Raw genomic sequence first — 24,146 nt, forward strand, 5'->3', positions numbered from 1 at the left:
GTACTCATTCCTAAATCTTACATCTCTGAGAAAACTGGATTTCCTCCAAGAAAAGCAACTTGTCTCCTATTTTGTGTGTATGTGTGTGTGTGTGTGTGTGTGTGTGTGTGTGTTGGACTTGTGTACTTATATGGGAAAGGTAACAAAATGATTCTTTCTCCTCTTCCTAATCAATACATATTTGGTTAAAATTATTAAGTGATTAATAAACCTCGGGTATATAAATGTTAGATGCAGGTACTGCACACTGTCCTAGTCCACAACACAAGGAAATCCTAATCATATCACTGCTTATTATTCAGATGTCATGGTTCCGACTAATGAAATATTTCAAAGAACTTCCAGGCATTTTATCCTAAAAAAGTCTTTTTATTTATGTGATTAAAAAGTCAGCACAGGCATGATGAAAGGGAATGCTAAGATCTGAAATTCCCACCCACCAAGCAGTTATTTTTGCTAGCATTTCCCCTCCCTTATTCTGCTGTCATGATTTACGTTGAAAGGCAAAGGTTCCCTTCCTTTCCCTTTCACGGGCTTTTCTCTCCTCCCTCATTCTCCTCTGCATTAACTCTAAAAATACCAGACAGTTCTGCATATTTTGTCAAAGCAAGAATATTCAATATTAGCAGCGTTGACATCAGAGCATCATCTTTCCATTCTCAGGAATATCCTGAATTTTTGTTTTAGGGCATTTTATTTGTGAAATATAAATTAAATGCTTCTCTTGAATGTAATGTTATGTGACTCTTTAGTTGTAATGATATACTGTTTATAGTCTGCATCTAGTTTTAGAGGACTAAAATAGTGTTGAAAAATTAGACACAGTAACCCATAAGTAGAGGTCCTATGAATTGCTCATTTATAAAGCATGTGCTCTTCATGTAAAAATTCACTTGTTCAATTCTTCCAATGTCCAGCTAAACCTGGAAGACTTCTCATTCAAGAGCTATAAAATAAATTCAGTAAATATGTATGGTATGAACAAACAGAACAAAGCATTACTTCTCAATAAATTTTAGGTTGATGCAATGTAAAAGTATACTTTTTTTTTTCCAATTACATTATTGGACTGTACACTGTATACTGACGAAGGGTTAGCTTGTATCTTCTAAAACCCCTGTTCTTGTTTGCATATGCTATCCACATATATATTTACACAAATAATATTCCCATATGCATTTATCTCTGTTAAGATTCATTTGTTAATTTGGGTCCAGTTCTCACTGTTATGCCCATCTATTTGGGTCTTCTAATGTATTATCCTCTCTATCCAGTGTTATCTGCATATCTGAAAGGACCTTTCACTCCTCCATGTTGGTCCAGAAGAGACTTTTATGACTTCTATTGTTACATTTCTCTAAAAACAATGTGTGTGAGAGAGACTGTCTCACATTCATAAAGTTTTAAACTTATACTTGAGAAGAAAATTAAGTAAAAATTAGAAATACAAGTAGAATATTACATGTTCATGGTTTTATAAGAGTGAAATAAATAATACATTCTGTTCCTTTGACACATACTTTTTGTGTCGTTGTCTTATCAAACAAAATACTAAAATGTCATTTTGACAAAAACGAGGATGAGTAATTTATACCAGTCAGTGATATAAGATCATCATGTACCCAAATAATATGAAAAAAATACCCAGCAAAATGTGATTCGTGCTTGTAAAATGCCTAAAATCTTATAATACATTAATAATAACTATCAATCTGTAAATATTGTGTGTACTTTAAACCAGTCAATAAAAGTAAACCAATTTTTTTTTCCATATTATAAGTAATTATGGAAGTTATATATATCAATAGAAGCATCCATAGAGGGACAAGGTAGGCAAGTAACAATGTGTGTGTTGTGATTCAAATTCTGATTTTCCATACTGATACCAAGTACAAAAGGATAGAGAGTGCACTGAGATATCATGATACACATTTTGCCATTGTGGTTAAGCAAGGATACTTATGACAAAAGTTGGGGGCAATTTCAAATCTTTAATGAAAGTTGGATTATTTTCATGTATACAGAAACAGAATACTGCTAATGTTTTACATCATTTTCTTAACATATATGCAACCTTTAAATAGGGAGAAAACAATAACCATTGTGATACATAGCAAGAACCAAACAAAAGTATCATTTTATTTTATTTTACAAATAGCAATCTCATATTATTATACTTAGTTCCTTTCTCGCTGGGCATATCTACTGTACCATGTACAACTTCTAGAAAGAAAAAAGAAACTGAAACAATGTGCCTGATGCTATGAATGACATTCTAAATAATTTTAAAATGAATTGCACTTTTCAAATGCTTGCTTCTAAATAATTATTTTGGGGTGGTTTTTTTGTTTGTTTGTTTTGGTTATACCCCACCTTCCTTCAAGATAAAGTATCCCCTGCTTTATCTTTATTTTATTTATTTTATTATTTTATTTTAGTGTTACATGTATATCGAGACCTCCAATGGGGTTGTCCCTTTCTGGCTGGTCCAAAACCCTGCATTTGAATGATCATTTTGATGCAAGACTGTGAGAAAGCCAAAACATCTTGCTTGTGCAGTTTCTTTCTCATCTCAGGGGTTCAAACATGAGAATATTGGCCTCATGAAAAAATACTTGGAGGTCTCTAAGGATAATAGTCCCTTTGGTAATCAGCCTAAAAAGTATTTACTCCCTCACCCTTTCAAAAGACTCTGGAAGACCCATATGACAAATGGTAACGTGGCATTTCTCTTCTGTCAAATACAGGAAAATGAGAAAGTATGATATTTGTTGGCAGACAATCCAATTTGAAAAAAAAGGAGAAAAAAATGAACAAACAAGTAAATAAATAAAGGTGCTGTTTGAGCTAGCCCTAGTTATCCAGAAGTAAATCCCAGCATTGGGACTGCCAAGTTAAGCACAGGATCCTCATCCCAGACCATCTGGGCTCTGGGTCTTGCCCCCCAAGGGTCATCCTGATGGTCCATCATTAGTCCTGGGGGGGGGGTAAATTTACCTCCCTCAGTGCAGGCACGCAACTTGGGTGTCCTCCTGGACTCACAGCTAAATTTGGAACAACATCTATCGGCTGTGGCCAGGGAGACCTTTGCCCAGGTTCGCCTGGTGCACCAGTTGCGGCCTTATTTGGACCGGGAGGCTCTACTCACGGTTACTCATGCCCTTGTCACCTCAAGACTGGATTACTGTTATGCACTCTACATGGGGCTACCCTTGAAGAGCGTTCGGAGGCTGCAGTTGGTTCAGTATGCAGCCGCGAGAGCGATTGTGGGTGCACCAAGGTACATCCACGTGTCACCTATCCTCCGTGAGCTGCACTGGCTTCCTGTGGGTCTCCAGATGCAATTCAAGGTGTTGGTTATCACCTTTAAAGCCCTTCATGGCTTAGGACCAGGTTACTTACAGGACCACATACTGCCGCATAGTTCCCAGAGACCGGTGAGGTCCCACAGATTGGGCCTCCTTCAGGTCCCGTCGGCCAGACAATGTTGGCTGGTGGGCCCTCGGGGAAGGGCCTTTTCTGTGGTGGCTCCGACGTGGTGGAATCAACTTCCCCCCGAGATTCAAACTACTCCCACCTTGCCGGCCTTTAAGAAAGCCATTAAAACTCTCCTGTTCTGGCAGGCCTGGGGTTGATGTCCCTGGGGGAGGGGGCGGGATACGATTGGGACATGATGTATGAATGCATTTATTCTTATTGTTATATTTATTGTTTTAATTTTGTACGCCGCCCTGAGTCCCTAGGGATTGGGCAGCATAGAAATTTTATTAATAAATAAATAAATAAAATCTTATCCTAGACCACAAAACCCTTGAGTGGTCCACTTCACCGACAGATAGCTTTCTCACCACGAAGCATACAGGGAATAATAAAATACAACGCAAAATAAATAATACAAATGATGACTCCAACACCCATCTCTGCCCTTTCACACATTTGGGAGAGCAACTGGTTTCCTGCTAGTAAATCACAATGAGTAGAAGAGAAAGGAAATCTGCCAGTCATTGCCCTCAACCTATCCTGCATTTCACTGTATGAGGCAACAACTCTGCCCAACTTTACTACTGAAGGGGCAAAGGAAATCTCAGGGGACAGCCTTTTAGATGCTGATATGGGAGGAAAACAATGTAACTATTAGGAAGAACCCTAAGTGAAAATCCCTTGTTCCCCACCCTCTCCTCCAAATACACCAGGAATGAAGATAGCTGCTAGGTTTATTCTATCAAAGGATTCATATCAATGCCTTTGATGATCCCCATAGATTTTGGTTACAGTTATCAGTTGGGTCTTCAAGCCAGTGCATATGAAGATCTGACACAGATTATACACAGTGATCATCAAACTCTTTACACTAGTATACATACATTATTAGCAAGCATTATAATAATTGAAGTAAGGTGGTTGCACAGCCGGGGATACTATGAGGTACTTTATCACCACTTTTTACTCAATGCTGGAGGAACCCAAGATTCCACGCAATGTTTTGGCCTGCTTCTATATTTTCTCTTGCTTTCCCATCAGCTGTAGGTTAAATTAAAAATGGATAAACAAAATATGAGTTTATCTGAATGCATCATCTACACAATCAAGTCAGTTGGATTCAAGTAAAGCACAGACACAAAAATAGAAAGAAGTCTGCAGTGCTGAACACACTCATGGGCTAAGTCCAATGTCTATTGTGGCAAAGATATCTACAGAAGGATTATGCAATAAATTCTTCAAATATAGTCCAGTCCATCTGTCATAAACATTAGCTCCAAAGGCCACAGGTGCAGATAGAACAACAAAAAAGAAGAAAATATACACCCAATTAGGGACAGCTTCATACAATTTAGAGGAATTGTAAAAATCGATACCAGACAACAACATTAATCCCCCAAACATAAAGTTCCCTCAGTAATTAATATTTGCTTTCAATTATTTATCCATGGTAGCTGTCACATTTCCCTTTCTTCTTTCAGAGTAATATATGAACAATTTTTCAGCGAAACAACAATCATTATGAATGATTGTTTATTTATTTATTTATTATGAATTGGTTTCATACTTCCATTTTCTACCAAATAAAAATAGCATTCAAGAAAGCTAACACTGAAAAGGTATAAATTATTTTTTAAAGAATTAAGAGCAGCAGTGACATAAAAAAAACAACAGTCTCACCATCTTCTCTAGATTTAATTTCATTTGGTTCATTACTGAACCCAGACAAAGTTCAGGGTTATCACTTATTTAGACATCAATAACAAAGAACAACAGCCATTATCATAATCACTATCTTGACAGCACCTCACTCCAAAGTTTCATCTGACCTCTCCTTATGGTTTCATATGAAGGTTTAATAATCTGGGGACAAGACAGAATCCTATCGAGAACCTCACAGGCTTATGCCTTTAATGCCAAATACCTGCCCTGCAGCACCATCTTCTGGACAAAGCACGAAAGGGAGAATTAGAATTGCTGCAATATTGTACCCTCAATCCTGGTATTGTCAGTCATTCTACAACAGGGGTCTTCAAAATTGGCCTTTTTATTTCGTTGACTTCAACTCCCAGAATTCCTCAGCCAGAATTCTGGGAGTTGAAGTCCACAAATCATAAAAGGGCCAAGTTTGAAGACCCCTGTTCTACAAGAATAAGATCCAATGTTACTGAAAAAAATCAGGAGATCTCAGAAGCCTGACAACTACATTCATTTCCTAAGCCAGTTATCAGCATACTTCTTTTTTTTCCAAAATAATCAAAGCTGTGTCAGTCTCATATCTCAAACAAAACCTAATTTTCAGAAGAAGTATCTGGACTTGAGAAGCTTCTATAGCAGGGGTCTTCAAGCTTAGCCCTTTTATGACTTGAGGACTTCAACTTCCAGAATTCCTCAGCCAGGCATTCCTGGTTAAGGAATTCTGGGAGTTGAAGTCCACAAGTCATAAAAGGGCCAAGTTTGAAGACCCCTGTCCTATAGTATGGATCACAATAATCTGACTGAAGAAGTAAAGTTTAACTGGACTATCTGTTTGGAGGCTTGATTACCATGATGAAGCTACAAAATACATTGCTTTTATGCCATTTTTTTCATTATTGTTTGGAAGCATTCTGCAAACAAATGGACATTTTTGGGGGAAAATGATCAAAGGAGATATATATGTATCTAAAAAATTTCTGTAAAATGTTCACAGACTTTTTTTAAAAAAAATATGATTGTTGGTAATTCCTTCCACAAACAGATAATACAATTGCTATTTATTACTATACAAAACATTTAAAATTAAAACCATTTCATATTTGATTTGCATTCAAAACAAGCTGTGTTGATAATTTTTAACTCTCCTAGTTTAAACATATTTTTAACAAATTAAAAACCACTGATCTTAAAAAATATATTTGTATTTGAAGACTTCTTCACATTTTCCTACACTGCTCATTTATTTCTTCTTAAAAAAACCAGAAAGATTAATCCATTTAAGCAATAAAAGCTTTACTGAATTTAAAAAAAAGTCTTGTCTGTAAAACTAGCTAACCTGACAATTGGACACAAAGCTGCATAGTCTTGCATTAAAGCTAGAAGGTATGGATCTTCCATTCACAATACACAATCATCATATTGAGTCAGGCAGCTTCTATGTGAACAAGTGTGTCTTCTAAAAAGGTAATTATGGATGGCAACAACATCTTTACTTGCAACCTCTGTAAGCTGGATCAACTTTTAAGTTGATCCACTGGGGCCATTGAATTCTTCACAGCTGTCCTACTGCAGGTTAAATTAAATCAAAAGCCTAACCTTTCACCTGTGAACATTTATTGTTGTTGTTTAAGGTCTAGTATTTCACTAATCCATAATCCCAGGATGAAATGGCCATGTAGGGCAGTGATCAATGCCTGGAGGGGAGGGGTATTTCTTACACACTGTAGCTAATTCAAATGGAGGGGTTGGCCTACAATAAAATGAAACAGAGCAGGTGAGATGAACAGCATTATTTCAACAACAAAGTTGTATCTTTGAGCCATAACAAGAAAAACTGGTAGATGTTGCCTTCCCCACAGGCTGGGAGCCAGTAAAGATGACATGCACTTTATCCTTTAGAATTGATACAGTCCCATACTTATGCTGAAGGATCTTGGCCATGCAGAAACAGCCCTAAGTTGCTGTTTTACAAAAGTTCTAACCTTTTGTTGGAACTGAAATTCCTATCATTCTTTGACACCAGCCTGGTAACAAAGATGGATGGGAAATGATGTCCCAAATGCTCAGAGGACACCAGTTTCCCTTCCGATAGCTGATACCATTTGAATCCAACCAATGAGCTTATGAGCCAACTCATTCCCTGTTCCTGTCATAACAGAAGCATGAGAACGACCAGCCATTATAGCGTTTGGCTAAAGTCTATCCATCCACATAACTTTTATATAGTGAATTTTAAGGCTTTTGATACTCCATATGTTACAGAGCACAGCAGATGTTTGTGTAATTTGACTTGTAAATAAAATTCATTGAAGCAATCAAAATAATGGGCCTATTATACTCTAGGACAAGAACAAAAGACAGAAATGTTAAAAGAATCCACTGAAGTTCCATTATTTCAGTACCTTTAAAAAGAGGAAAATTGTGTCATCGCTTTTAAGCATTATAATTGTGCAAGCAGGCAGAAAGAGTATTTCTCCACTTCTCTTAGCAATCTATCCAATATATCTACAAATAAGGATATATATATATATACAGCCTTTTCATCTTTAGGTAGTAATCATCAATGCACATGCTGCCTTCAAAGCCATTTTATTTATCAAAAAAAATCCTTGTTCAGTGTTTGTGGGTCATAGCTGAATTTCCACAATTGTTTACCTTACATTATGTATCAGTTGTTGATTTCATTCAACATAGTTTCTTTATAAACTGTGCTTCCTTGCTGGGTTCTGCAACATTGATATCATAGATAATGTGAAGTTCATATTCGCTTAGATTTAATTAAACAACACATGACCACAATGTTCGTACTAATATATATTCTGAATCTCTGAAAGGGGATTTACCTGTTATTCCACTTGATTGAATATTAAATTAAGAATCACTTCCCAATTACAAAATAATGTATACATGATCAAGGGTTCCCCCCTCCCAAAAAAAATACTGGCCAATGTCATCTGCAAATCCCAAAAACATAACAGGCACATGTATAATATTAAAAAGTAGTAGACATACACGTGTGTGCAGACACACATACATAAACACTCATATCAGGGAAACCCTGATTAAACTGATCCTTAATTCCTGAATTTGTGATTTGATTTCAGAATCAAAACAATAGCAAAAGGATAAGTTAAACCTTGGAATTAGAGTTTCTTTTAAAGAGGAGGCTGAATGCACATATAAGTACTGAAGAGCACAACTTAAAATTATGTGAAATTGTGGCTTTGAATTTAGAAAGAATGATGTAAAGACACAGGAAGATTCATGATACATAATATGTCAACATCAAACAAAAAGAGTTGTGAAGTCTCATGAAGCATGATTCCAAAATCAGAAATATCATACTGCCCAAGGTTTCTATCTTATTAGGAATAAGTATTTTTAAAAAGCAGATGGGGAGAGAGACCTTTATATTTATTATGTTATTTATCTTCCAAAAAAGGGTATACTTCTATCTTCATAGATAAAATAATGTAACTCACCATAAATATCCATGAATAAACTAAATCTATGTATCTTCATCAAGCCAGACTTATAGTGGCTACATAATCTGCTATACAGAGAACAAAATTTTGGGGAAACGTTTTTTTTTTTCATTCAAGATTGTTATCTATTTGAAAGGCTATCAGAATTTGTATAATTTAAAGCTAGATTACCTGAAGAATAGCATGATTTAAGTTGTCCATCAGGAATAAACATTTAAATAGCAGACAAAGCAGTAAAAGCATAAGTTATCTGTTTACAGCCTTCTCTATTATGTGAAGTTTACTCCCTTTCTATTTAAATTGTAGTAAGTGTGCCTCTCTATTTAAATTAACATATAAAATTTTACATGCAAATTTCTATCTTTCTTTGTCCCCTTGTTAGTGATGCATAAGCAGCTCCTTCTAGAAAAATTGCATGTGTTAACCAGCAATTTTGCTGTGTTCTGCCATACATCTTGTTTCCTCCCGTTCTGGGCAATGAATTCAAACAGTTTTTTTTTTTCCTCTTGATGCTTATAATGATGCTTTCATTATATTCTTTAATAGGGCTACCAAAACTAGCCTCAAACTCTGATAATTACTAGGTGGCAGGAAAAAGGCTATTTCCTCTCTTTGAGTGCTGCCATCCAGTGGTCATTTTGCACCCAAGATCTGATAGCCTTATCTTGTATGATTTACTATAGCAACTTCTCTAGGCCATTATGATGTGCTGTTAAAACTATGACTTGCCATGACACTAAAATAGTGAAGACTTCATATTATTTTCCCAAATAATCTTCAAAACAAAAAATAAAATTTTATAGTTTTTTATTTATGTTTTATTTTAATCATCACTTTTTAATCTTCTAAATAATCTGGAAAGATGCCATTTCAAATTTCTATCTGTTCTATTCTTATGTCAGTCTGTCTGTCTATTTATCTTTCTCTCAGAACATACTGAATATCCAGTGTGACAAAAGAGACAAGCCTCAAAAAAAAAGTTAATAAAGATATTAAAAGCAGGAACCTTAATAAAATAACATCTTTTTTCAAATTGAAAAAGTATTTACAGTTTACCATGCTGTAATCTTTGCATCAGTCTAAGCCTTATCCTCCTCCCACTTTCATTTCTCTTATTTTATTCAACAATTCAGAATTATTGATTTTTGCCCTCAACATTTGACTAAAAACAGCAATCAGTTATCTTTTTCTAAAATATGTCCCAAACAGATAATTTCTAAAAGTCATGTATTGTTTACATGTCGCTTTCCTTATCCTGAAGACGGCAGCGTTTTTCAAATTCTGCATCAGTTCTGAAACTTTTAGCTCAGGCTACTTGTGCCTTGTGTAGGCGGCTAACATTCAGTTTCAGCCCCTGCACTGACCTCTGGTGGATTATTTGGATTATTTTTTAAAATTATTATTTAATGCTATGCTACCATTTAAAAAATAAAACACAGAGAAAAATACATTGAAAACAAGGAATAAACAAAAGAAAAATAAAGAAATAGAGACCTGGTGAAACATTAGATAACAAAAATGTGCCTACTTTGTAATCAGTTCCATTGAAAACCAGAAGGATACTTTGACTAGACACAAATAGGAGAACGGGTAGTTTTAATTTAGCAAGCATAATTGGGATCAGAAAATTGATCATTAAGAGAAGCAGTTGCTAAGTGAATCTGCAGCTAGAGTTACAATCGTTCATCAGATTTCCTTTGCTTTACAGACCAGCGAATGTCATAAATTTAAGGATTGGTTGCAAAATTATTTTTTTTACCAAAATTACTTTGCTGTAACTATGAATGGTCCCTACCTCTACACTTGTGAATAACTTGCATTCTCATTCACAACAGGATGATTTGCAAAATTCTAACTTGGGAAAGATGCTCTTTAATATCTGACATATATTTCATTATATAATTAATAATATATTACATTTTGTTAATATGAATATTTGTTAATGTCCATTTCTAAGCTAAAATACACAAACTTTTGAAACAATGTTTTAACAGTAATGAACAAAGAGGTCTTTTTGATAAAAAGAAAGATTTCAAGAACAGAAACACTATTCATACAATATTTCTACACTATGCCCTGTCTTGAAAACATAAGTTTCTAGTATTAGTTAATACCCATAATTATGCCTATGGTTTCTAATTCCTCTATTGCTTAGTTGCCTCCTTCTGGAGAAAAATATAATAGGTGAAGTGGTGGAATTATTATTTCCTTATACTATTATTATGGGTTTCTGTATGTATAATACTTTCTCAAAAAGCAATATCTCATTTTTTTTCATGGAAATAGATTTGGTTAATGCAACATCATAAATAAAGCAGAGCGATAAATCTACTTATATGAACATAAATATAGTGAACAATTTTATTTTAAGTAAAGCAAAAAGTTTCTAAAATGATGAATGAGTACAATTATGAAGGGATGGATGGAAGGATGGATGGATGGATGGATAATCACCATTTTATTTATGATTTTTGGGAAAGCATTGTGAAAGGAAAGAATTATATATTGATTATAATGAAGTAAGATATAAGTAAAATTAAGGCAACTTTTTTTAATAATCTTACCCTTATCAGGTGATTTTGCACAGTACTCCAGAAAACCCCTACTTCATTCCTTGATTGGTTTATTCACTGCTTTCCCTTACTTCTCCATTGAGTTCTGACACTGACATCTCATCTTATTCCTATTTTCTAATATAAAAACATGTATTTTCACATTATCACATTTTGCAAAGACTAAAGAAGAATAAACAAAAAAAACCCCTACCAGAATATCATTTCCATCAAAATAATTCTTTGCAGTCCCAAGCAATTAAAAAAAGCCTGAGGGCACCATGAAATAATCTACAGTCTTTATATGAAAGTCATTTTTCCCTCATGTCCTCACAATGTCTTTTGTCATTATCTCTACTTGAAATATTCCATAATGCCTTCTTCATAACATCAGCATTATTTCCATCCTTACCTTTGGTTTTGTAGCAAGATCACATTCCACCAAAACATCCTGCAAAGCTTGGAACAAAAAAGGCCCCAAAGAATCAGAATGCAGAAGCTCTATAACTTGCTGACTAACTTTGTCCAGTGTTATTTACTAATGACACAAAGAAAATGCTGTCTATTCAAAACACAGTTCAGAACTCTTTTCACAGAAAGTGAGTGAACAAATGGTCCCATGTCCCAAGCTGTAGTCACATCCCCCATGAGGCTTGCTGATTGTTGGAGCATGGAACGAAGTGACACCAATGCCATTCAGCCACCACAAGGCATTTCTGTAAACAAATGTGTTTGTGAGTCTGTGTGTATATGTGTCTGTCTACAGTCTACACTCTAACATACATGGCTTCTCTTAAGGAAAGTAGTATTATATAATTGTAATATTTAGATCAAATAAAGCTACAGGTTGAGGCTGCCTGATTGGAACACCTTGAAGCATGTTTACTTCTTTTCAAACTATCTATTTAAAAACAGGATTGAGTTGCTTCAACAACTCTGTGTCGTCATCTTTAAATATTGGGTCAAAGAGTCAGGTCAAAGTTACTAGTTATGTACCAACAGTAAAAGCAGAGACAAGAATGTAAATTGAGGATGGGGAAGTGTAAGTTACTTGGAGAAAATGAAGATTTAAGTGTGCCTCCAAGTACTGTTCTGCTTTTTCAGGAGAATTATAATTTCAATTTAATAATCAAAACTTTCAAAATGAAGAATATCTTTATTTCTCTTCTAATATTTCAGCGACAACAGTTAAGAACAATTTGTACCTTTTCTTTAGTTATTATCATCTGGATCACTGTGTTCAAATATTGATTTGGTTCCACTTTGGGTCCTTTTTAATGCGGTTTGGCCATCATCTGTTATAAGTAGCAGCAAATATTGGTGTCAGTTTTTCTGCTTTCTTCAGGGTTTATGTCAGTTGGTGGTGATCGGGGAGGAGAGATCTGGCTCTTGGCCACCAGGTGTAGTGTACTGCATAGTTTAGTGCTTACTCCACTCTTTACATGAAGCTACTGGGTGAAATCTGTTGTTATGGAGCGACATATCATCAATATGCAATGATATCCAATTATACATCTCTGCCCCTGGGAAATTAAATAATGCTGTTGATGTCTTATCCCAGTGCTTAGAGGGAAAGAATGGAAATTCTGAAAGGGGAACAACAGGCTTCAATTGAACCTTGGCAAGAAAGAATGGCTCTGAGTTTGGGGACTTACCGTTTCTGGGACTACGTCATATTTGGTACTGGGTGGGGTTGCACTATGGTCATCTCCTCACTGTAATGTGTTTTACATTGGGCTGCCATTGAAGAATATCTGGAAGCTTCAACTGGGATAGAAGGTGGTGGCCCAGAGTAGCACAAAGCATACTTCTGCTCTGCAAGCTGCATTGGTTACTAATTTGTTTCTGGGCCCAATTCAAGGTGTTGGTTTTTACCTTTAAAGTTCTTCATGTCATGAGGGTGAAGGACTGCCTCTTCCCAATTATACTTGACCATCCTGTCAAGTCCAGAAGAAAAGGTAAGTTGTGGGTCCCTTCTGCTTAGGAATTATATCTGGTATGACCCAGGGAACAGGCCTTTGTTGCCATGGTATCTGTCCTATGGAACATCATCCCTCACCATGTGATATTGGCTTAAATTCTGCCAGCCTGCCAATAAACCTTAAAACCCTGGTTGTGTCAACGTTGGAGTTGCAAGAAAGTGGTGATATGATGAAATGGGTCCATTGTTCAAAATCTAATAAGCTTCTTAGCTTTTGCATGATAACATTATTTTTTTTATATTTCTAGAATGTTTTTAAAAATTATTTTATGATTTGTATACTGCCCAAAGCTATGTGACATAGGTAATTATATAAATCAAATCAAAATAAATAACCTTATGTATAAAATATATTTTCATTTGAATAAAATATGTAAATATAATTTTGGGAACTTGTAAATTGCATTCGGCACTTCTATCAAAAATCACTATCCCCTTTCCCCCCCCCTCCCCCCCCGCTCTGACAGGGGTTACCCAGGCCAACCAGATTGCTGCTCAGAATACATCATGGCTTGAGCATCTGCTTCCCTGGCTTAGAGGAAGCTTGCTTGAGATAATGTTCATCAGCTAGTTGAAATTACTATTCTGTTTTCAGAAATGAAGGCACTGTCTGGCATTTTTTCTAAGACAGCAAAACACCTCAGCCATTAAAAATTTGTCACTACACTCAGCTTGCAAAATTTGAAACCTCTTAGAAAACCTCCTAAAAAGAAACTCAGTAACTTTGTGGTTCCATTTTGAGAGAGAGAGAGAGAGAGAGAGACTGTGTGTGTGTGTTTTGGAGAGAGAGAGAGAGAGAGAGAGAGAGAGAGAGAGAGAGATTAAGAGAAAAGAGAGAGAGAGAAGAGAGAGAGAGAGAGAGAGAGAAGAGAGAGAGAACTAGCTGCAAAAAGCATTCAATTCTCATTTTAACTTAATGACAGGATTATTTCCTCTTTAGCAAAGTCTGGATCTGCATCAATTTTATAAGAAGGAAAAAATAGATTCCTCCTGCAGGTGGGATCTCACAGGGTGTATTGTTAGGAAATTCCAATATATTGTGAAAAAGCCAGCATCTGAAAGGAGAAATTTGATTCCAGCTTGGGCAATGTATAGAAGAAACGTCTCCCATATTGAAACCCAGAAAAAACATCTCAAGCAGAAATATAGAAAGATATATGTTTCCTAGTCACACTCTCGTGATAAATATGATCAATAAAAAAATTAAAAATAACCCTTGGTGGACTCAATTGTCTCCTTTTAATATTGTATTTTTCTGTTAGTTCTTGTAATATTTATGTATTTTTGAGATTCAGGACCAAAAAAATATCTTCTTATGGACAATTTCCAATTAGCATTTACTGCTTTGGAGACCTTCAATGAAAGCTTGTTTAGATTGTGATTAGACAGCAGGTAAAAGTTACCAATTTCTTGATATTTTAAAATGTATCAGGAAGAATTCAATCATCAAAGTTTCCTTTTTCTTGATTAAAAGGTCCCAGGGAGTGATTTTCTCAGCTATGAGATGTTAAAAATCAGTGGTTAAATCCCAGCTGGATTGCATATTGTGAGAAACAAACCAGTCATGATAAACATAACTTTGTTCCACAACAGGGACACAGAACCACAGGCATTTCTGTACTATTTTAAAGCTAATACAAACAGATTGATTTGGTTTCTCTAACTTTTCAGAACACAGATCTATTCAATTCCATATTTTAGTAATAAATTTAGTCTGTTTAATTGCAGCAATGAGGTTCATTTTTACTTGGGAGTTCTTGTTTTTAGATGTCATTTATTTAGTACTTAGCATTCTGTTTTCGAAATCATCATCTCCTTATTTACAAGTTAAGCCATTCCTAAATTAAAATAAGATTTCAGATTTCAATACAGTAATCACTGGTTTTTCTCAGTGTGGAACAAATGTCATCAGTGGTTTGACCACCAAGGTTCTAATTTTTTCCACGTCAGCATTTCATAATATAATTTCTCTTTTAAAGAAATGCCAGCTAGATTCCATAACTTGTATATATGAGTTGTGTTTATTATTAATAATTTAATAATAATAATAATAATAATCGGGGCACTGGGAACTATGTCCAAAAACTTTGCAAAATATTTCAAAAACTGCAACTTTCTGCAATAACTCCAGCAATGCTACAAAAAACTGTGCTACTTGGTACATCTTACATTTTAAGGAGGTATCTGGTTAATACCTAGGATGCTAGCAGCAACCCGTGTCAGCCATCAGCACCAGTCAATTTGAATGTTCAGTTGACTGAGGTTCTTGTCTAATTAATATAGTAATAATAGTAATAGTAATAGTAATAATAGCACAGTCAGCCAAATGGTTAGACTGGATTTGGCATTTTTGTCTACCTATCCAGTCCTTACCAATGACCTGGGATAGGCAGATGTGAATGTTTAATGATATTACAGATATCGTCACAGGATGAAAGCAGTTCCTAGTAAGGCCGCCTTTTGCAATTGACTAATGGCGAATTTGTCAATGCCAATGGTGTTCAAGTGGTGCTCCAGTTGTTTTGGGATTGCACCCAAGGCATCTATTACTATTGATACTACCCTTGTTTGCCTTTGCCAATATCTTGACTATATATACAGGCAGTGTTGAGCAGCGATTCTATTTCAGATGATGTTTTTCCATACAGCTTCAGATCATCCATGTAAAGGAGGTGGGATAGTCTGGCAGATGTTTTTGATGTTTGATAGCCATGTCCTGAGTTATTCAGTATTGTTGACAGAGGAAACAGTGCAATAACGAATAGTAGTGGTGATAATGAATCTCCTTGAAATATTCCTCTCTTGATATTAACCTCTCCCAGTCTCTCACCATTGACCTGCATCTGTGTCTTCCATTGTACCATCGATCTTTGCACAAATTTTCTGATGTTTCTACTGACTTCTGCTGGAAGCAGTTCCTAGTAAAGTCATCTTTTGCAATTGATTGATGGCAAATTTGTCAATGCCAATGGTGTTCAAGTAGTGAACACTACTGATACTACAAGAACGGTATTGTATAAATACAAAAGAGGCTGGATTGTGATCTTGACTTCTATATAACAACCCCAACCCCAACTCCTAGATTCTATTGGCAAGAAGGAAGATGAATATTAGCAAAACAAATTGGTTTTGGCCATCAGTATGAAGGACCTAATCTCTATAATCATTTAAAAATTGGGGTCATACAGATGTTTCAGAAGACCAGTTCAAAGGCAATTTATATTAAACTTTTCTGAAAATTTTCATATAAATATATTTTTAAGAAGACAAAAATAGAAGAATCTCTGAACTCTTATTTAGGCAGTATCAACAGTATAGATATTTATTATTTCATTCCTACTTTTGTTTTGTTAACAAAAATCCCTTGATTAACCCATGCAAGTATTTTGTTAAAAAACAAAGAAACAAGTTATAGTTTATACTTAAATGGTAGAATAGTGGTGGCAAGAAAAGATAACCAAGGATAAGTTACGGATTAATTTCCAAATTTCTTTTTATATCTTCTTGGGCAGAAATCTAAGCAGCACTATACTGTTTCATGTTTATGAATAGCACGCTGCTTTGATTATTCTGTTCTGCTTTCTGTCTGCAACATCCCTGTCCTGGTTTGCTTTAGGGATTTCTTTTTTTGGATTTCTTCAGCCTGTTTTATTTCTAACATGAAATTTATCAAATTTTTAACTTTCCAAATTCAGTGAACTTCTTTTGGGACACACTGTTTACCTTTTAAAATACCTTGGATTAACAGCAGAATTCTAGTAATTGAGTCAAACAAATAAAAATCCTACACTGTGTAATGTTAAGCAAACATCAACAGGGGAATTAAGGGGGAAATAAATAATGGAATCTATTGCAACTTCGTAATGTAAACTCCATTCTTAAATACTTGATTACAAATTCACAATGCAGGTGCAAAAGGCTAAAGCTTTCATCATGGAATCAGAAGATAGATTTCAATATCTGGACCATTATGGTTGTACCAGATACCCAAGGACAAACCTCTTGTAGGAATAAGAGAGGGACAAAAAAGGTCTATTGTTTATTTTTCAATATATAACTTTGAAGGTTTTTTAAATGTACAATTTTAAAAAAGGTATATGTTTTTTACATAAAGATCTTCAGTTAGCATATCATATCTATGAAGTCTCAAAATAATTTTTCATATCTCTTTACAATAAAATGCTTTAATCCTCCAAAAAGAATGTTTGAAATTACTTTCTCATGCAACATGCAGAACATTATTAAACGTCAGCTCATATAAACAAATGCAAGGAGAAAAGTGGAGCCAAGTGGAATTTTGAGAAATATCTTCTATTGTTCTTAATGGAAGCCATACTATGTAATAGAATCCATTTTGAAACTGTGAGGCATAGAATATAATTAAGAACATATTAATGTCAATATGTTATATATACATTTATGCTTATAATGTGTATATTACCTGTGTACATTGGATTCAACTGAAATCTGGAGGACAAGGCAAAGTAGGGGAACTAAGAATAGATTTTCCTTTCATTAAAAAGATAGATCTAATCTTGTTCCGGTCAAATTATGATCCACCATAAATCTTTTGTTATGATCTGGATCTTCAGATTTGTATTATGTGGCAGCCTTAGCAAAAAGAGACCAACAAAATACACCATTTTGTCCTTTACGTAAACTGTTATGAAAATAAGGAGGTGATTGATAACATCATTCAGTTGTAAGTGACAACAGAGGTCATCTCAATACAAGTTGAATTTCAGTCATTGAACCACAGGATAACATTAAATTTGCTCTTAAATTAGAGTGTTCCTTGCAATCATATCATTGTAATAGTGATTATTTCTTTTGATTAGAAATGCAAATATTTTAAAAACTGAAAAATCCTTAGTTTTATTGGAGTAGGCTTTTGTAGCAGACTATGCATACAGAGAGAAATGAAAATAAAAGAAAAAAAATCACTAAGCAATTTCTGGAGACTGATGCTTATTTTTTTAAAAAAGGAATCTTTCTAAGGAAATTACATTTAAATAGAAAGCCTAAATATCTACTCTAGTTCCATTTTAATTAAAATGACAAAAGGTCAGGTAGTTTACTCAACCATATATGGATTGGCATGGTATCTACTCCATTACTATCAGGGAAAGTGAACTGTGAAAATGAAGAGTAGAAAATGAAAGTTATGACAGCATGGAGAGTATCAGTATAACTAATTAGGGGAATAATAGGTAGAGTAAAAATATAAATTTAAAGACATGCAAAGGTGAGGGGGGGATTCTTACACTAATTTTGATTACATCTATTTCTGTAGCAGCCATTAGTTTTTAAGGTGCAACATGGCAATGTATCTTCCAACGGCTGTCTTTCTTGTTCAGAATCTCATCCTCAATAATTGTGGAATTAAATTTGGAGACAGTTGATTTGACCCACTGAAGGAGCCATGAAATCTAGTCTGCAGCTCAATTCAAGAATATAAACTTAAGCATGTCCTCCAGATGCTCTTCAGCCTCTTCTTGACTATATCCAGCCAAGGGAGGCTGCCTGTTTTCTTCAGTGATTGGTTCTACTTTTGAACTCCTTTCATTCTTGGAAAATGTTTGTAACATTCAGCTAGAAACTACATTCCTGTCTCTGAAAGTCATTATCGGGCCCTGACAAGACAAACAGTTCTTACAATTTGTATGACAGCCCTTTCTAACTTCAATACTTCCTCCCAGCCTGCCTGCCTGCCTGTTTTCTTATGTATTTGATAATTTACTTACTTGAGTTTATATGCTACTAAATCTAGCAATACTGCTCTTCCTTGGATAAGCAAACTCCGTACTGCCAGCCTGCTAAGTCTTTGTATCTGCTTTCCTGATTGTCCTTATGTCCCTTTTCTGTGTGCATTTCTCTTTCTTTGAATTTTTCTTAATATGTGCTGTTCTGTTTGAAAATTAAATTACCATTAATCCAATCTAAATTTATCTTTTCCTTTGTAGCAGCTGAAAGAGTACTATTACATGAAATACTAGATTGGGAAATAAAGAAAAATCCCAGAAAAAAGACAATGAGAAATTATTTCTTTATTGCTATTCCAAAATCTGTAAAGATATTATCTTACAGAAGCCAAATTCATGATGAGGAAGACTTTGCCTTTATAAACTGCTGACTTATACAGGTTGTCCTCAACTTACAACAGTGACCGTTCAAAGTTATAACATCACTGAAAAAAGTGACTTATGATCACTTTTCATGCTTAGGACCATTGCAGCATTCCCGTGATCACATGATCAAAATTTGGACACTTGGCAACTGGTTCATATTTATACAATTGCAGTGTCTCAGGATCATGTGATCACTTTTGTCAGGTTCTTACAAGCAAAGTCAATGGGGAAGCCAGATTCACTTAACAACTGTGGAAAGAAAGATTGAAAAATGGGGCAAAATTCACTTAACAGCTGTCTCAATTAGCAACAGAAATTTTGAGCTCAATTGTGGTCATAAGTCAAGGATTACCCATTTGTGTTCATCTCCAATTCAGGATCCATTCACACTTATCTTACAAGCCAGCTATCCTTCTCTACCCATGCATTTGATTTATTTTTCCTCGGTGAAAAATTGCATAATTCTATTGACAAATATATTTTGTACTTTTGTTCTTTTAGTACTTTCAGTGGTTATGGAGACCATCTTAATTTTTTAATATCTCTTCTAGACCAGGGCTTTTCAACCTTTTCACCCATTGTACCACTTTTAGGATATGGCAATATCCAAGTACCACCAGTCGCCTAGCAAGGTGTCAAAAACTTGATGATCAAAAAAAAAAAAGGAAAAAAGTGATAAAGTACAGGTACAACAGTTTGCTTAGTGACTGTTCGAAGTTACAATGACACTTGCCTACCCGCCCAGCGGTGATCTTCCTCCTGTCTGGGGTTTTCATTGTTGTGAGCATTTCTGTTGAGGATTGGCAGCGGGGTGGGGGGGGGTTGTTTTTTATTCCCCCGCCCCCCATCTGCTGGGTGATTGCAGCAGGATTTGGTCACTTCATATGACCCTGGGACACTGTGACCATCATAAGTATGAATTAGTTGCCAAGCATCTGAATGTTAATTACAAGACCCTGAAGATGCTGCAACATTCCAGCTGATAGGAGGGTCTTCTGGGCTCAGCAGAAGCACTAGGATCAGTGCTGCTTTCCAGCTGATTGGTGCTTCTTCTGGGCTCAGTGAAAGTGCCAGGATCAGCGCCGAGCTCCAGCTGGAGCTGGCGCTGATCCTGGCACTTCTGCTGAGCCCTGACAGCCCTGCAGCTCCAGCTGTCTCTCACTCAGGCTTGTGCAGTGCTGCCACCGGTTCAGCTCATTCCTCTCCCCCACTACCACTTCTCTAGGATGGTCACGTACCACCTGCCAGGTGCCAATGTACCACAGGTGGTACCCGTACCACTGCTTGAAAAGTCCTGTTCTAGACAATTCTTCCCAGAGGATTGTTAATATTATGTAGCTTGAGAGCTCATTTGCTTCAATGATCTTGAAAGAAATATTGGAATGAACTCTGATCAGCTATAGGCCTATCTTGGGAAGGCCTTCCTGAATGATGTCCATTCATCATAAATTTATCTCTCTTACATAACTATTACAGTTGATGCCTCTCCTGCCATCTTCTACATCAGGGGTGTCAAACTGCTGGCCCACAGGCCGGATGCATCATGCCAAAACCGCGCCTATCCCAGCTATGGCAATGGGGAAAAAGTCACAATATGTCATGACATGTCACTTGATGTTACGAGTTTGATACCCCTGTTCTACATCAAATGCCCAAAAAAGGAAACTATTATTAGTTAAACCTAGTAATTTTCAAATTTGCAACTTTAAGATGTGTGGACTTCAACTCTCAGAATTCCCCAGCAGCATGTTTAATCTGAAGCTTCTCAGGCTAGTGAGTGAACAGCATTTTCATATGTCTTGGCTGCAGCTCCATTTTTTACCATTTATCATACAAAGAAACATATGATAAGAAATGTGTACCACTTCCGGTGTTAACAGCTGTGCCGATGGCGGCTTTTCTTTAGCCGTCCGCCCTGGGAATGTGTCAAAGCCTGCGGAAAAGGCAATCAACAGCTGTTTTGGGGCTTGAAGCCTCTCTCCTCGGGAAAAGGGGAGAGGCAAGCTTGCCTGGATAGAAGTTGAGTTTGCCAAGACCACCATAATTTTTGGGGGGGTCAAAGGGTGAGAACTCCTTCGGTATTCTCCAAATCCCAGAAAGTCTTTGTTCTGATTTCAAAGGAACAAAGCTAGACACTGCATCCACTTCTGCTTGCTAAGAGAAAACCGTGAGTAAATTTAAAGCAGACAGAGCTGATCAGGAGAAATTAGAATTGTGAGAATTTGGGACTTTAACTCAGGAGAATTAAAGAAACTTCTCCATTTATTAATCTTAATAAAAGGACGAGTAGAAAATGGCGCAGAAATGCTGTCGTTGTTTGAACAGACATCGTTAAGATGGACTTTCACCTTTAAAGGTAAAAAAGTTTAAACAATGTAATGGATTTTGGCAGTCATTCAAAAAGCAAGAATCTTTTTTTTTAGTTGGACTTTCTCTTTTTTTTTTCCTCTTTAAGTGCTGGTTTTAAGTTTTTACAAGATTTATAAGAAGTGGTTGTTTTTTTTAAATAGTCTGAAAATGGCTTCAAAATGTCCTGGAATTTCAGTTCTTCCTAAAGCCTCAATTTCCTCTCCGGTGGTACAGCAGACCAAGCCTAAATCTCCCCCGCCTTCTCCGCCATCGCATGCATTGACACTTAAAGATTTACAGGATGCCTTGGGGCAAACAGCATGACAGATCAAAGAAGAAATGGTGGAGCTTTTTGAGAGTAAAAATAGAGAGATGAGGAAGAAGTTATGTTTGCATTTCAAGGACTTGCTTCTCATATAGAATATCTTGATGACCGTGTGGATGACGTTGTGGAAAACTTTGAAAAATTAGAAGATAGAGTTGATAAAGTTGAAATTAAAATTGATACAACACAGGATGAAATTATTATGTCACAATATAGAGATATGGAGTTTGCTTTGAGAATAAGAGGTCTGAAAGAGAACTTGTAAGAGGATTTGAGAGAAGAAATATCCAGAAACTTTGCTGTAATTTTGGAATGTGAACAGGAGGAAATTCTGAGAGAGATAGAAAAATTTTTTAGAGTTAATTCATGGGTTGCGAGGCAGAGAAATTTACCAAGAGATGTGGTTATTTATTTTTCTAGAAGATCGCTTCGTAACGAAATTATACAGGTTTTTTTTACAAGCAGAGATTTCAAATTGCAGCCCAAGATGTTATAATATTAAAAGAAATTCCTCCAAAAATCCTTAGAAGAAGACAGGAGTTTGCTTTTTTGGTAGAGGAGCTTAAAAAATGACAGGTGCAATTTAGATGGGAAATACCTGTAGGAATAGTGGTGAACCATGCTGGGACACGTTATGGGCTTAATACAATTTTAAAAGCAAAAGATTTTTATACTTCTGTCCTGAAGGCAGGTTCACCACCATCTCCATGATCTAAGAGAGATGAAGATAAGTTGGAAAAACTGCCGGCTGAAGGCGCAATGTCATTAGTTGTAAGTGACTTACAGGAGTCTGCTCAACAGTGTTTGGAGATAAAAGAGGCCCCAAAGGGGCAGAGAATGACTCATGCAGCTTACAGACATAAAGAAAAGGAACACAGAGAAGTGGAGGCTGGATCTACAGTACAGGATGTAACTACTTCAGAGCCCATGGGAGGGACAAGACCGAAGAAATCTACTGCAGATCTTCAAGCGGTGGTCCGGAGGCTTCAGGCCATTAAAGATGGCAAAGTTTCTGACATGGAATGTTAACGGCCTGAATTCGCTACAGAAAAGAAGGAAAGTATTTCATTATTTGAAACAACATAAGAATGATGTTGTTTGTCTGCAAGAGACTCATATTACTTCGAAGGATCAAAAGTATTTGATTAACTCATGGTTAGGATCACATTTTATAGCTCCTGCTCTGGAGAAAAAAAGGGGGGGTAGTTATTTATGTGCGGAAAGATTTATCTGCTAAATTAATTGATTCTGACCCACAAGGAAGATACGTTATTATTGATCTAGCATTATATGGCAAGAGACTTCTTATTTTTGGATTGTATGCTCCTAATTAACAACAAAAGCAGTTTTATAAGCTGATACATCAGAAACTGACACAATTGGATTATAAATCTGTTATTATGATGGGAGACTGGAATGGAGTTATAGATGCTAGTAAGGACAAGAGAGGATCTACGAAATCTTCTAATCAAGCTAAATTACCTAAAGTTTTTTTTTATTTGAAGGATGATTTGGAACTTAGAGATATTTGGAGAGAACGGATTATGGAAGATAGAGATTATACTTTTTTCTCGGACAGGCATCAATTGTTTTCTAGAATTGATTTTTTTCTAATTATTACTGATCTCTTTTCTAGGGTTAAGAATGCCAAGATTTTTTCTAGGACTTTGTCGGATCACAGTCCTGTATGGTTGGAGTTATCTGCTGAAGAAGGGAGTAGAAGATCTTGGAGGTTGAATGAGAATTTATTTAGATACGAGGCGATTTCTCAAAAATGTAGAGAATATTTGAAGGAATTTTTTGCTTTGAATATGCATAAAGGTACTTCAATGGCTATGGTGTGGGATGCCAGCAAAGCTTATATGAGAGGGGTTTTTATTCATATGAACAATGCGCATAGGCGTAAACAGACAAAAAACATGAAGAGTTGGAAGAAGAGATTAAAATGAAAGAGAGGGCTTATATTTTGAACCGATTGGATAATAGTTTAAAAGTTTCTATAAATATGTTGAAGGAACAATTTAATATGTTAATGGATGATCAGGTTGCAATTAATTTAAGTTATATGAAACATAATACATTTTGTAACGCAAATAAACCTGGTAGGTGGCTGGCTTATCAGTTACGGAAGAAACAGAAATCAAGGGT

Source organism: Crotalus tigris, unplaced genomic scaffold (genome assembly GCF_016545835.1).
Source record: "Crotalus tigris isolate CLP2741 ecotype Arizona unplaced genomic scaffold, ASM1654583v1 scf7180000018371.15429387391:27106975, whole genome shotgun sequence".
NCBI lineage: Eukaryota > Metazoa > Chordata > Lepidosauria > Squamata > Viperidae > Crotalus > Crotalus tigris.